This window comes from Saccopteryx bilineata, chromosome 2 (assembly GCF_036850765.1).
Source record: "Saccopteryx bilineata isolate mSacBil1 chromosome 2, mSacBil1_pri_phased_curated, whole genome shotgun sequence".
Lineage (NCBI taxonomy): Eukaryota > Metazoa > Chordata > Mammalia > Chiroptera > Emballonuridae > Saccopteryx > Saccopteryx bilineata.
Window position 1 is genome coordinate 225,069,059 of NC_089491.1, and position 13,135 is coordinate 225,082,193.

The following is a 13,135-nucleotide window of genomic DNA, read 5'->3' on the forward strand; positions in this document are numbered from 1 at the left end:
CTCCAGTGAAGACCCTTGCAGCCCCCGGCTATGGAGCAGGGCACACAGTGAGGGTGGGTTCTTGGAACCCAGCTGCAGTGGGCATTCTGAGAGTTGAGCAGAGAGGAGACCCTGGGAGAGGGTCTCCCCCTTCATTTCATTCTCCTTTTCAGGGAAATGTCCCATCCCTGTACTTTACAAGACCTGGAGTCCCCAATAGCTTTGGAGAGGGGACCTCTAATTACCTGCCAAGGCACGGGTCAATAGTTACGTGGCTGCAGGGTGTCAGAGAAGTGGCAGGGGTAGGGGTCACTTGAACTGCTCCTCACATCAGCCTTTATACACACTCACATATCTGTCCCATCCTTCACCTTGCCACCTCCCCAGCCCCTGGGTGCTGGGCCCTCAGGTGTCTGAACCTCTCTGGGTTCTGAGTCTAGGCTGGCCTTTCCCTTGACTGGCTCCCTCCTGTGCCCTATGCTGGTGCAGAGGTCCTCCAGTCACCCTGCTCCTCATCTTCCCAGCTTTGTGGGGACCTCCACGGGCTGAGGGCTCCTTTTTTTCCCTCTCTGTCCTGCATTTCTACTTTGTGTGGTATTGTTCTAGAGGTGAGCTATGGCTTCCGCCTCCCATTTTAAATTGGGACTTGTTATGTTTTAGAAATGACATAAGTTGTAATTCTTCATGGGTAAGGGTTGCATTTACCATAGATTACAACAGCCAGGACTGGGAAGGGCTGGGGCTAAATCCATGCAAAATGGTAACACCATTCCAATAAAGCCAGCTTTTATAGAGTACTGGTTGTGACAGGCATTAGCTGTATTAGCTCATTTAATCTTCACAACAACCCAGTGGGCAAAGACCCATTATTCTCAACTCACAGAAGAGGACCCTGAGGTTTGGACTCACTGAGTGACTTGCCCGAGGTCCCAGGGGTAGGAGTGGCAGAGATGGACATTGAACTCAGACGGGCTCATCTGGAGGCTGAGACAGGAGCAAACAGTGTTTTCTCTAAGTGCCCAGCATTCTCCTCCCAGTATTGGGGAAGGCTTCAGATTCCACATGGGTTTTCTCTGAAGAGCCTCATGAGCCAAGCCTCCTCACCCAGACCACCCTCTCCCTGACCCTGCCCAGCATTCCCAAGGATGAGTGTGACAGGTTCCACCCCTTAGTATTTAGACCTTTGTATTTTCTGATATGTCCAGGCACTTGTGTTCGTGGGTGGGAATATATTGAGAACTCTTCTGGTCTTGAATCCACTCAGTTAATATTCCTTCAGTATTGAATGTCTTGTTTTCATTATATAGATTCCAGAAAAAAACGTTTCTAACTGGCAATTGGAAACCCATATTGGAATACACACATATATGTGTATACACACACACAGGCATACAGAACTTGCGAAGAGACATAATGTAAAACTGACAAATAACATCACAGTTAAAAAAAAAACATGGAATACATAGCTGAGCACAAAACAGTACGTTACCACATTAGGTTGATAGTGTAGTAAGTTAAAGACAACAGAATTATTTAAATGTTTCTCTTATCATTATTAATAATTAAAGTCATTAATACTGTTAACATCATGGTAGCTACTGCTTCTTGGGTTCCGGTATACACTATTGCAGTGGTCCCCAACCTTTTTTGGGCCACAGACCGGTTTAATGTCAGAAAATATTTTCACAGACTAGCCTTTAGGGTGGGATGGATAAATGTATCATGTGACCGAGACAAGCGTCAAGAGTGAGTCTTAGACGGATGTAACAGAGGGAATCTGGCCATTTTTTAAAAATAAAACATCGTTCAGACTTAAATATAAGTAAAACGGAAATAATGTAAGTTATTTATTCTTTCTCTGCAGACTGGTACCAAATGGCCTATGGACCAGTACCAGTCTGCGACCCGGGGCTTGGGGACTACTGCACTACGACATTGTCATAACATCCTTGCAAGATGGACGTTTTTTATTTCTATTTTAAACTGAGGAACTGCAGCCCAGGGATGTTGTCACTTTCAAAGGACATATAATTAGTAGCGCAGGGTCTGTTGCAAAGTTGTGTGTGTCATCACATTGTATTTTATACTCATAATTGTGCTTTAAAAATATCACATTGAATCTTTTTCTAACAGTTTTTGGAGTTTCAGAAATGAGAACTTTTTTGTCCTTTAAAGGAAGACATGCTTGTGAAGTTTCCTTATGATTTTGTTTTCATTTACATATTTAGTTACAATTTATCTAAGTAGCTAAACTTTTGCTATCTCAGTGTAGGGTTTTTTGTTTGATTTTTAAAATTGTGGTATATTCCTTATAATGATTAGTCAATATTGACACATTATTACTAACTAAAGTCCATTGTTTACCTCAGGGCTTACTCTGTATTATATGCTCCGTGGGCTTGGACAAATGTATAATGACATGTATTCACCATTACAATGTCATACTGAACAGTGTTGCTGCTCTGAAACCCCCACCAGTTCATCTTTCCCATTCTTCCTCCCCACAACCCCTGGCAAATACTGACCTTTTTTTTTTTTAATGTATCCAAGTTTTGCCTTTTCCAGAATGTCATGTTGTTGCAAAAATACAGTATGTAGCCTTTTAAAATTGGTTTCTTTCACTTAGTAATATGCATTTAAGATTTCTTTTTCATAGCTTGTTCATTCCTTTCTTTTACCATGTATCTACTGCGTACCTACTGGGGTCAGGGGCTATATGAGGGTCTTTGGAAAATGGAAAGGTGACCAGGACTGAGTCTGTCCTGTTATCAAGAAAGTAACATCAGCGGTAGAGCGTCGGCCCAGCGTGAGGAGGACCCGGGTTCGATTCCCGGCCAGGGCACATAGGAGAAGCGCCCATTTGCTTCTCCACCCCTCCGCCGCGCTTTCCCTCTCTGTCTCTCTCTTCCCCTCCCGCAGCCAAGGCTCCATTGGAGCAAAGATGGCCCGGGCGCTGGGGATGGCTCTGTGGCCTCTGCCCCAGGCGCTGGAGTGGCTCTGGTCGCAACATGGCGACGCCCAGGATGGGCAGAGCATCGCCCCCTGGTGGGCAGAGCGTCGCCCCATGGTGGGCGTGCCGGGTGGATCCCGGTCGGGCGCATGTGGGAGTCTGTCTGACTGTCTCTCCCTGTTTCCAGCTTCAGAAAAATGAAAAAAAAAAAAAAAAAAGAAAGTAACAGACAATTATTTTTTTATTCAGTGAGAGGAGGGGAGGCAGAGAGACAGGCTCCTGTAGGTACCCTGACTGGGATCCATCCAGGCAAGCCTGCAAGAGGGCAATACTCTGCCTATCTGAGGCATTGCTCCATTGCTAAGTAACTGAGCTCTTCTTAGTGCCTGAGGCAGAGGCTATCGGGCCATCCTTAGCACCCAGGGCCAACTGGCTACAATTGAGCCATGGCTGCAGAAGGGGAAGAGAGAGAGAGAGAGAGAGAGAGAGAGAGAGAGAGAGAGAGAGAAGTGACAGGGGTAGAGAAGCAGATGGGTGCTTTTCCTATGTGCCCCGACTAGGAATTGAACCCGGGACTTCTACATGCTGGGCCAACTCTCTACCATTGAGCAAACTGGCCAGGTCCTAAATTTGAGAGATTAGTTAGATGTCATATAATTTTCTTTCTAAACTTGGCGTAAAAGAAGACACAATCATTATATTGACAAGAGGTTAAACTAGAACTTGCGTCTTGGACAAACTAGAATGGTGTGAACCCATTAGAGATAAGACCATTGAGAAGCTGTGATACGAGGTGGAAAAGAAATGCTAAAGCTGAGGGAAGGTTTGAAGCATTTTAGGCCATGAGAGGTACCTTTCTGGAGCCGGGAGAAAGGTGCTGATGGAGTGATGATTCAAGCAGAAGCCACTTAGCAGGCTTTCCCAGCCAAGCAAACCCTCTAGAACCATCTCTGGGAATAACAGGCCTCGGGCTGACGTGCTTCCTAATGTGAGGCAGAGGACCTGACAGGAGAGGCCAGGATGGCTGAGTTGGGATGAGGGTCCAGCTACCAGGAGGTCAGACAAGGAGTGTAGGAACTTTTTGCCTGTATGTGCAGATCTCTGCCAAACTAAGGGGAAGAAAAAGCCTGGGAATCAAGTGTGTGCATGTGGTAACCCAGAGTTGTTCTGTTGTTGCTGAAGATTGCGTGGACTTTGTCCAAAGGACAGAAAAGTAGTAAAAGGAAGGTCAAAATTGGGACTACGCCTTCCCTTAAAAAGAATAGGAAGGCTATAAAAGTCTTCCCAGGCTGTTGGTTTCTTTGTTTCTGCTGAAAATGTCATATATAGCAGCAACAGAATGTTAAATTACCGCTAAAAGCAAAATTTCCTCCAGTGTGCTTTCAAGAGACGAGACATGTGGGTGTTTAATGTTACTGATTCTTCCTGATGCCATTTTTTTTTAAACCAAATTTTCTGTGACTCATAAGAACTTCCATTCTCTCTTTGGCCTGGGTGAGTATGTGAAATCTTGTAGTTGGCCTGTGACAATTTTGACCAGAGACAACCTAATGGGAAATTAAGTGTAGGGAATGGTGCTGAATCTCTTTCCTGGACGCAGGATACACTCGGGAGTGAGGGAGGTAGATACCCTGGATAAGGCAGATGTTTGTTATCCATCTTAACCAGGGGTCGGGAACCTTTTTGGCTGAGAGAGCCCTGAACGCCACATATTTTAAAATGTAATTCCGTGAGAGCCATACAACGACCCGTGTACATTACGCATTATCCAATAAAAATTTGGTGTTGTCCTGGAGGACAGCTGTGATTGGCTCCAGCCACCCCCAACCACGAACATGAGCCGTAGGAAATGAATGGATTGTAATACATGAGAATGTTTTATATTTTTAACGTTATTTTATTTTTTTTATTAAAGATTTGTCTGTGAGCCAGATGCATCCATCAAAAGAGCCACATCTGGCTCGTGAGCCATAGGTTCCCGACCCCTGATCTAAACCGTTAGGAATGTGCCAGAAGGTACTTCCTGGAGGTCTCCCCCAAAGCTGAATGTAGCACAGACTGGAAGAGACTTTTTGCATTCAGTTGTTCCCAGCTCTTTGAAATTCTACAAAATGGTTGGGCTGAGGCATTAAGAAATAATTTTGTTCCTTTTTATTTCCTTTCTTTTTTTTTTTTTTTTTTTGTATTTTTTCTAAGTGAGAAGCGGGGGAGAGGTAGACAGACAGACTCCCACATGTGCCCAACCAGGATCCACCTGGCATACCCACCAAGGGGCGATGCTCTGCCTATCTGGGATGTTGCTCCGCTGCAACCGGAGCCATTCTAGTGCCTGAGGTGGAGGCCATGGAGCCGTCCTCAGCGCCAGAGCTAACTTTGCTCCAGTGGAGCCTTGGCTGTGGGAGGGGAAGAGAGAGACAGAGAGGAAGGAAAGGGGGAGGGGTGAAGAAGCAGATGGGTGCTTCTCCTGTGAGCCCGGACTGGGAATCAAACCTGGGACTTCCACACGCCAGGCTGACACTCTGCAGCTGAGCCAATGGGCCAGGGCTCCTTTTTTTTTTTTTTTTAACTATATACTGTCCCTGAAGTTATGGCAGTGTATCTTGTGCCATTGAATTTCCAAAGTGCACCTTTTTTTTTTTATACTGTGCTTCAAATAAATAGCGAAAATAGTTATAAATATAAAAAAGTGATACTCCTTTTATCTTCATTCTTTTGGGTATTTTTTTCCTTCTTTTACTTTCTTTTTTTCTTTGCAGTGCTTCTCCATTTAGCTGTACTTCCTTGGAGTATGTGGTGAGTAGCTATCTTTGTGCTGTACATCTGTATGGGGGTCTGGATTTCCCATTTGTTGCAAAGTGAACTTTTCGAGAAGAAACTTGTTTGGTCACAGTTTTTCCTTAAAGCTTCCTGATTTATTTTTTTTTTTGCAGCTTTGTGCCAAAAAACAAACACAAAACAATGGCAAGTTGATTTTAACCTTGTGCGAAGTTTGGGAATTTGTTAGTACTTATTTTTTCCTTCTTTAGTAACAGAACCTCTGAATGTTAGTTGTGAAGATGGGTACCCAGAACCAAGACTACATTTCCCAGCATCCTTAGCAACTGAGTGCCACCATGTGACTATATTCTAGCCAATAGAATGTGAGCAAAAGTGCTATGTGCAACTCTTAGGAAGTTGAATGTCCATGTAGAATCTTTAGAGGGAAGTGTGTGCCTTTCTCTTTTCCTTTCCGTATTGTACCTGCTGGATTGCTGATGTGATGACTGGACTTGGAGCAGCCATCCTGAGTCACAGCAAAGCAGCTCCATGTTCAGGTGGCAGAACCTCAGGACAGAAGGAGTCAAGATTGCTGATAATCACATCAATCTTTTATCTATTTTGATATGGTTTAAGCCACCATTATTTAAAAAAATTATATTCTGCTAAAATACATAACATAAAATCATAAAATTCACAATTTTAACCATTTTTAAGTGTGCAATTCAGTGGTGTGAAACACATCCAAAATAATGTGTGCAACCATCACCACTATTCAATTCCATAACTTTTTTATCAACACAGATAGAAGAAACTCTGTACACTTTAGATGATAACTCCCTGTCCTAGCTCAAGCTGCTATAATAAAATACCATAGATAAGGTGGCTTAAACAATAGATGTTTATTTCTCACAGTTCAGTATCCTGGCAGTCTAAGATCAGGGTGCCAGCATGGTTGGATTCTGCTGGGAGCCCTCTTCCTGCCTATACACAGCTGCCTTCTTGCTGTGACCCCCACATGGCAAAGAGAGAGAAGCAAATGTTTTCTTATTTCTTCTATGAGGGCACTAATTCCATCATGAGGACTCTACCCTAATGATCTGATTACTTTGCAAACACTTCACCTCCAACACCATCACATTGGGAGTTAGGGATACAATAGATGAATTTTAGGGGGAAATAAACATTCAGTACATAGTACTCCCTGTTCCTCCATAATTCCCCCTAACCCCTGGTAACCTCTGTTCTACTTTCTGTCTCTATGAATTTGACTAGTTAGGCACATCATGTAAGTGATACCATATTACATTTTGTCTTTTTTGTGTCTGGCTTATTTCACTTAGCATAATGTCTTCAAGTTTCATCGTTGTAGCACAGTGGTCGGGAAACTTTTTGGCTGAGAGAGCCATGAACACCACATATTTTAAAATGTAATTTTGTGAGAGCCATACAACCACCCGTGTACATTATGCATTTTCCAATAAAAATTTGGTGTTGTCCCAGAGGACAGCTGTGATTGGCTCCAGCCACCCGCAACTACGAACATGAGCGGTAGGAAATGAATGGATTGTAATACATGAGAATGTTTTATTTATTTACTTATTTTTCCTGAAGTTGGAAACAGGGAGGCAGTCAGACAGACTCCCGCATGAGCCCGACCGGGATCCACCCGGCATGCCCACCAGAGGGCGATGCTCTGCCCATCTGGGGCGTCGCTCTGCTGCAACCAGGGCCATTCTAGTGCCTGAGGCAGAGGCCATGGAGCCATCCTCAGTGCCCGGGCCAACTTTGCTCCAATGGAGCCTTGGCTGCAGGAGGGGAAGAGAGAGACAGAGAGGAAGGAAAGGGGGAGTGGTGGAGAAGCAGATGGGCACTTCTCCTGTGTGCCCTGGCCGGGAATCGAACCCGGGACTCCTGCACGCCAGGCCGACGCTCTACTACTGAGCCAACCGGCCAGGGCTGTTTTATATTTTTAACATTATTATTATTTTTTATTAAAGATTTGTCTGCCAGCCAGATGCATCCATCAAAAGAGCCACATCTGGCTCACAAGCCATAGGTTCCCGACCCCTGTTGTAGCATGTTTCAAAATTTCGTTCCTCCTTTCTACCTTAAATCAGGAACAAGACAGGGTTGTCCACTCTCTCCACTCTTATTTAACGTGGTGCTAGAAGTTCTGGCCAGAGCAATCAGACAAGACAAAGAAATAAAAGGCATCCATATCGGAAAAGAAGAAGTAAAGGTATCACTTTTTGCTGATGATATGATCCTATACATCGAAAACCCGAAGGACTCCACAAAAAGATTATTAGAAACAATAAACCAATACAGTAAGGTCACAGGATACAAAATTAACATACAAAAGTCCATAGCCTTTCTATATGCCAACAATGAAATATTAGAAAACGAACTCAAAAAAATAATCCCCTTCACGATTGCAACAACAACAAAAAAATACCTAGGAATAAACATAACAAAGAATGTAAAGGACCTATATAATGAAAATTACAAAGCATTGTTAAGGGAAATCGAAAAAGATACAATGAGATGGAAAAATATTCCTTGTTCTTGGATAGGAAGAATAACTATAATCAAAATGGCCATATTACCCAAAGCAATATATAAATTTAATGCAATTCCCATCAAAATCCCTATGAGATTTTTTAAAGAAATGGAACAAAAAATCAGATTTATATGGAACTATAAAAAACCCCGAATAGCCAAAACAATCCTAAGGAAAAAGAATGAAGCTGGGGGCATTACAATACCTGACTTTAAACTATATTATAGGGCCACGATAATCAAAACAGCATGGTATTGGCAGAAAAATAGACACTCAGACCAATGGAACAGAATAGAAAGCCCAGAAATAAAACCACATATATATGGTCAAATAATCTTTGATAAAGGGGCCAACAACATACAATGGAGAAAAGAAAGCCTCTTCAACAAATGGTGTTGGGAAAACTGGAAAGCCACATGCAAAAGAATGAAACTCGACTATAGCCTGTCCCCGTGTACTAAAATTAATTCAAAATGGATCAAAGACCTAAATATAAGACCTGAAACAATAAAGTACATAGAAGAAGACATAGGTACTCAACTCATGGACCTGGGTTTTAAAGAACATTTTATGAACTTGACTCCAATGGCAAGAGAAGTGAAGGCAAAGATAAATGAATGGGACTACATCAGAATAAAAAGTTTTTGCTCAGCAAGAGAAACTGATATAAAAATAAACAGACAGCCAACTAAATGGGAAATGATATTTTCAAACAACAGCTCAGATAAGGGCCTAATATCCAAAATTTACAAAGAACTCATAAAACTCAACAACAAACAAACAAACAATCCCATAAAAAAATGGGAAGAGGACATGAACAGACACTTCTCCCAGGAAGAGATACAAATGGCCAACAGATATATGAAAAGATGCTCAGCTTCATTAGTTATTAGAGAAATGCAAATCAAAACTACAATGAGATACCACCTCACCCCTGTTAGATTAGCTATTATCAACAAGACGGGTAATAGCAAATGTTGGAGAGGCTGTGGAGAAAAAGGAACCCTCATTCACTGTTGGTGGGACTGTAAAGTAGTATAACCATTATGGAGGAAAGTATGGTGGTTTCTCAAAAAACTGCAAATAGAACTACCTTATGACCCAGCAATCCCTCTACTGGGTATATACCCCAAAACCTCAGAAACATTGATACGTGAAGACACATGTAGCCCCATGTTCATTGCAGCACTGTTCACAGTGGCCAAGACATGGAAACAACCAAAAAGCCCTTCAATAGAAGACTGGATAAAGAAGATGTGGCATATATACACTATGGAATACTACTCAGCCATAAGAAATGATGACATCAGATCATTTACAGCAAAATGGTGGGATCTTGATAACATTATAAGGAGTGAAATAAGCAAATCAGAAAAAAACAAGAACTACATGATTCCATACATTGGTGGAACATAAAAATGAGACTAAGAGACATGGACAAGAGTGTGGTGGTTACCAGGGGTGGGGGGAGGGAGGACATGGGAGGGAGGGAGGGAGAGAGTTAGGGGGAGGGGGAGGGGCACAGAGAACTAGATAGAGGGTGGCGGAGGACAATCTGACTTTGGGCGAGGGGTACGCAACATAATTTAATGACAAGATAACCTAGACATGTTTTCTTTGAATATATGTACCCTGATTTATTAATGTCATCCCATTACCATTAATAAAAATTTATTAAAAAAAAATTTCATTCCTCTTTAAGGCTAAAGAGTATGCCATTTATCTTTATCACATTTTGTTTATCTTTTTATCTGTTGATGGACATTTGGGTGTTGTTGGGAAAACAGCTGTATTAGGCTTGCTCACTGGTTTACTGGCTGCAAGCACTTTGCTTGATTAGTGCGTGAGCACATGGCAGCACCACTTGTGTATAGTCTGTGTAAGGCTAAGTGTGCTTGTGCTCAGGTTGGATTGTGAATGATGGATTGCAGATTTCCTGGCTGCCATTGTGTGGGGCTGTTTTACTGGTGATTTGCCTGAGAAGAGGTTTTATCCTGCCTGTGTGCTTGTCTGCCTTTGTGAGAATCTATTAAACAGAAATGGCCCAATGCTTTCTGGCTCTGCAGTTTCTCTACAGTCTATCTTAATCCAATGTGGACTAGCCTGGCCTCGCCCACTGGCATTACAGGTGTTTCCACATTTTGGCTATTGTGAATAATGCTGCTGTGAACATTGGAGATCTATTTGATTCTCCGCATTCAGTGCCTTTGCGTACATATGTATACACTCAGAGGTAGAATTGCTGCATTACATGGTAAGTCTATACTTAACTCTGAGGAGCTGCCCTACACTCTGCACAGAGGCTGCACCAGGTCACATTCCCACCTGTGATGCCCAAGGGTTTCAGTTTCTCCACATTCTCAGCAACACTTGTTATATTATTATATATATTTTTTGCAATAGCCATCCTAATGGTTTTGATTTGCATTTTCCTAATGATTGGTGATGTTGAACATCTTTCCATATGCTTATTGGCCATCTGTATATCTTCTTTGGAGAAATGCCCGTTCAAGTCCTTTACCTGGTTTTAAATTGGGATGTTTGTTTTGAAAAGCCATCATTTAAAAAAAATCAATGTTATCTTCTGTCACTTTACAACTAAAGTGAACCCTAAGTAATGTCCCACCCTTCTGTGTGGTTGTGATGAGGGCCCCACCGGGTGGGGGCTGGTCATAGAGACCTGGAAAATCAATTCTGGAAGCAGTTAAATTGCTTCTGGTTTAGGAGCAGAGAGATGGATGATTTGCCTCAGGTTACCTGCTGGGAGGTGGAGCAGGGACAGGGACTTAGGTCTCCTACCTTCTGATCCAGGGGTTTACAGCTCACAGCCTCCCACTGGGGAGCTCTGCAAACAGGCATCTGTGAGCTCTGCACATGCTGGTTCTGGTGCCATAGGATGCTATCAGTTGTGCACTCAGCATGGGAAGCTGCTCCTGAGCTGTAAATGTGATCTCTCTACAAAGAGGTCACCTCAGTAGTAATAATGACAATAGTAACAACAACAATGATAATGATTAGATTAAAGTAGTTAGGTGGAAGGAGGACACTTTAGATCAGTAGTAGTCAACCTGGTCCCTATCGCTCAGTAGTGGGCATTCCAACTTTCATGGTGGGCGGCAGAGGAGCAACCAAAGTATAAATAAAAGATAGATTTAACTATAGTAAGTTGTTTTTATAAAGATTTATTCTGCCAAACTTTGTGAAAATCCGACTTAAAGTACTTGGTAATTATTATATGCTTTAACTTGCTGTAACTCTGCTTTATAAATTTTATAAAGTAAAGTTACTTCCCTACTTTATAAATCACCATTACTGTGGAACCGGTGGACAGTTAGAAATTTTTACTACTAACAGAGATACAAAAGAGGGCCGTAGGTATAAAAAGGTTGACTACCCCTGCTTTAGATGACCTTCATCACATATAAACAAAGTTGTGTATTGCTTCTCTCTCTCTCTCTCTCTTTCTCTCTCTGTCTGAAAGAGAAAAAAGTTAATGTGCAGATATCGTGAACAGTGATTGTTCATGAAAAATTATGTAAAGTTACTCAGCTTAGTCTGGTGGACTCTAGAGTATGATAGGTATTATTCTGAGAGCTTGGAGCATGTGGGTAGAGGGAAGAGGCTGGAAGAGGAGTGTGAAGGGGCAGGGGTAGGAGGGTGAAGGTGTGGCGAGGGCCCCCACTTCCACAGGAGCAGGCCGCAGGAAGTAACGGACTGGGCTCTTGGAGCTGCCGGACTGGCAGACCCTGCTGTGTCCACAGTTGATATGTCATAGATACACCTGGGTTGAATACTCTAACTCTGCTTGGCCCAGGAGTGGTGGGTGTGCAGGTGGCCACTGACAGGGACATTGTGTGTTTTAATTAAAACTTCCTTGGTCCTGAGGTCATCACATTCATAGTTGATGTGTTTGTGGTTCTAGGTAGTGTATGGGACCCATCAATAATTGACGGCTCATGTTGCTTCCTTAGATGGGCAGAGCTCTTGAGGATTTTTCTTAAAATGGCTGAACTCATGTGACCCTTTTATGACTGTGTTTTTTGTTTCTTTATGACATGAGTGGAATTCAGTAGAAAAGAATTATAAATACAGAGAAGCAGAAGGAAGAAAAAAAGAAACTCCCTGTAATTTCCCTATAGAGTGAACCGCTAGTCCTATTTTGTTTTATTTATTTCTAGACTCACAGAAGAGGTGTGTAAAGTTATTCATAGGGAAAAACAACAACAACACTGCATCTCTTTCTTGCTTAAGACCATTACGATATTTAAAAATACCAAGGAGCTCAGACAAATAACCAAGTCTGACTAATTCATATCTTTTTTAAAAAGTTGGGAGAACAGTGGCTTCTTAGAGAGACATTAAAGAGTTCATTCATGTTCATCTTCCATAAGATCCCATAATAAGTATGGAAGTACCGAATGTGACATACTAGCTTTCACGTGCTATGTCACTAAGCTTGCTGTCCAGCTGACATTTCCTTATAGCAGGACTTTCTCAAGAAAGAAAGCAGTTTGTTGCCTCCTGTTCAGGTGTACGCACCTTGAGCTGGGAAGCTGTTTTCGCTGCTTGTCCCCACTGTCAACTGCCCTTGGAAACAGTGAGTTATGCTGTCACTGGGAAGTGGAACTTGATGGACTCTTTTTGGGTCACAGATTCACCTAGCATTTCCAAGTAGACGTCTTTGATGCAGTTATACTTGAATGCCCTCCCAGTTTTATGATTCCGCTTGCTTTTAGTTGTCACAAACCAAGTAATGCTTCAGTAGAAGTCTTCAAAAACATTTATTTTTATATAGGAAACAGTAGCCATCTGCTCCTGTCACTTTGTCAGTGAATGCTCTTTTTTGCATATTTAGTTTGGAATAAAAAAAAATGTTTTGTGTGTAA

General features: G+C 42.4%; 1 protein-coding gene across 1 annotated transcript in view; it reads left to right on the top strand.

Moving 5' to 3' along the window:
* The window catches only part of ERG (ETS transcription factor ERG), a 261,158-nt gene that overhangs the window by 23,858 nt on the left and 224,165 nt on the right, over nucleotides 1–13,135 (top strand). Inside the window, exon 2 of the mRNA XM_066259366.1 lies at nucleotides 5,686–5,722. The gene's annotated coding sequence lies outside the window, so the exon portion shown is untranslated. The remainder of the gene's footprint in view (nucleotides 1–5,685; nucleotides 5,723–13,135) is intronic.